Source organism: Xyrauchen texanus, chromosome 16 (assembly GCF_025860055.1).
Source record: "Xyrauchen texanus isolate HMW12.3.18 chromosome 16, RBS_HiC_50CHRs, whole genome shotgun sequence".
Taxonomy (NCBI): domain Eukaryota; kingdom Metazoa; phylum Chordata; class Actinopteri; order Cypriniformes; family Catostomidae; genus Xyrauchen; species Xyrauchen texanus.
Window position 1 is genome coordinate 44,892,023 of NC_068291.1, and position 2,500 is coordinate 44,894,522.

At 39.2% G+C, this 2,500-nt stretch overlaps 1 protein-coding gene and 1 long non-coding RNA gene across 2 annotated transcripts in view; both read right to left on the minus strand.

Moving 5' to 3' along the window:
- The window catches only part of LOC127656941 (uncharacterized), a 452,192-nt gene that overhangs the window by 314,958 nt on the left and 134,734 nt on the right, over positions 1-2,500 (minus strand). The gene's annotated exons all lie outside the window — the stretch shown is intronic.
- The window catches only part of LOC127656915 (formin-1-like), an 82,340-nt gene that overhangs the window by 51,775 nt on the left and 28,065 nt on the right, over positions 1-2,500 (minus strand). The gene's annotated exons all lie outside the window — the stretch shown is intronic.

Sequence of the window (2,500 nt, forward strand, 5' to 3'; positions counted from 1 at the left end):
ACTCTCTGAGTTTTCCACTCCTTTATCCTGACCTTTGAGATGTTCCTGAAGGAATGATAAAACAGACACAAATGTATCATTTGTTGACGTACAGGAATAGTTTCGAGATATGAAATGAAACATCTGTGAGTTCATATTGACTCTTGATTGCAGACAAATCTGAGCACAGTTTGAGAGAAACTCGGCCGCTCCTCCAGCCTCTAATGGACGACACCCGTGCCTCCCCGGGCGGTTCCCTGGAGGCAGTCTTCCGGCCCCTGGGGGACGTAACATCCCGCCACGTTCTCGGGAACCAGAAGGCCCTGGCAGTCGGCCGGGAGCCCTTCCACGCTCGCTGTCGGCGGTTATCACGACCCTGGCGCGTTTAGCGACTGGTAGTGGTCCCCCCTCGCCCCTGGCAGCGGCCTTGACTGCTACGGGTGGTCAGTTAGGAGCTTCTTCTCTCTTCGCGATCAGCAACTGTTCGTCCGCTATCAGGCGGCCGGGCTCCTCCGTCCCCCGGCAGATGGTCGCGGCTGCTCCATTGGCGAGGACTCTACTACGGCGCATCCCTCCTCCTTCCCGGGTATCGGCACCAGTGTAAAGGGATTAATGGAAAGGAGGAGGCGAGAACCGACTTGACAATATAAATAATATATTATCTGAAACTTATACAAAAAGACAGACACAGACACAGGCCCCTTATCTCTTCGCGATCGCCGTAGTAGAGTCCTCACGCTACCATCCGCCCCAACGGAGCAGCTGTGGCCGTCCGCCATGGGACGGAGGTCTGATAGCGGTGTAGTGGTTTTGGATTATCGTCTCTATCGTGGGAACTCTGTGGAACGTTATAACAATAATAATACCAATAATAATAATAATAACATCAATGATAATAATAATAATAATAAAAAGAAGAAAATTGGTGCACATGAAATGTGGCATTTTTATTTTTACGTTGTTTATGTTAAAATAAAGAGAAAAAAAACAAACCAAAAAGAAAATCATTTATAAAGTATTTAACTCACTGACTGGATTTCTCAAATTGACACATTGCGACATGGCTTAATACATTATACAATTTTATTGATTTTTCAGGAAAATTTGAAATATCGAGTTGTGCCTCGATATGATTTGTAGTTTTTTTGGTTCGCAATATACCAAAATTCGATATAAAAGAACTAGGGATGGGACGATACATTGAATTTCGATATATCGTGGACCAAAACAAACTATGAACCATATCGTGGCACAACTCGAAAATTTGCAAAATTGTTGCATTGCTGCAGTCCACGTGATCATAAATGAAATAACCCATCAAACATCACAATCTTTACCACTACTGCACTTTATTCTAGTGTTTACAGTTCACACAAGGTCCTTAAAGTGCTTGAATTGATCTTTTAGAAATATAAGAACTGGAATACCTGGAAAATCACCTTGATTTGATGAAAAGTGCTTGAGCTTAAAACGGAGCGTTTCCTCCGTGTAATGTGTGTCCATCAAAGATGAGTCTTAATGTCATTTCTGTTCTGTACACTCCGATAAAGAAGTAAAAATAAATATTCATTTTAATCTCACACAGCATGGATGCACTAAAGAAACCGAGAGATTCTCCTTGATGTTAAAAAAAGTTTGTGAAAGTGTATATTTATATTTAAACGATCAGTATCTCATCATAATTATAATCAAAATTTAACTTTGTAAAAATACAGAAATTCTACATTATATTATATCATGAAATGGTATATATAATAATAATAATAATATGAGCTATCACTGTTTGAAATAATGTGTATAAATTACAAGTAATAACATTGAGTTCACATTCATTTCTATAAGGAACTGTAAAAAGGTTACTGTCGCTTTAAGAGTCCACCGAGCGACAGTGTTCCACTTCAGCGAACATCAAGGAGAATCTCTGGGTTTCTTTAGTGCATCCATGCTGTGTGAGATTAAAATGAATATTTATTTTTACTTCTTTATCGGAGTGTACAGAACAGAAATGACATTAAGACTCATCTTTGATGGACACACATTACACGGAGGAAACGCTCCGTTTTAAGCTCAAGCACTTTTCATCAAATCAAGGTGATTTTCCAGGTATTCCAGTTCTTATATTTCTAAAAGATCAATTCAAGCACTTTAAGGACCTTGTGTGAACTGTAAACACTAGAATAAAGTGCAGTAGTGGTAAAGATTGTGATGTTTGATGGGTTATTTCATTTATGATCACGTGGACTGCAGCAATGCAACAATTTTGCAAATTTTCGAGTTGTGCCACGATATGGTTCATAGTTTGTTTTGGTCCACGATATATCGAAATTCAATGTATCGTCCCATCCCTAGTTTTTTTATATCGAATTTTGGTATATCGTGAACCAAAAAAACTACAAATCATATCGAGGCACAACTCGATATTTCGAAATTTGCTAAATTGCTTTCTGTCCATGTGATCATAAATTACATTTATTCACTTTATTCTATGTTTGTCATTCCTGTCAATAGCTAAAGATGGCAC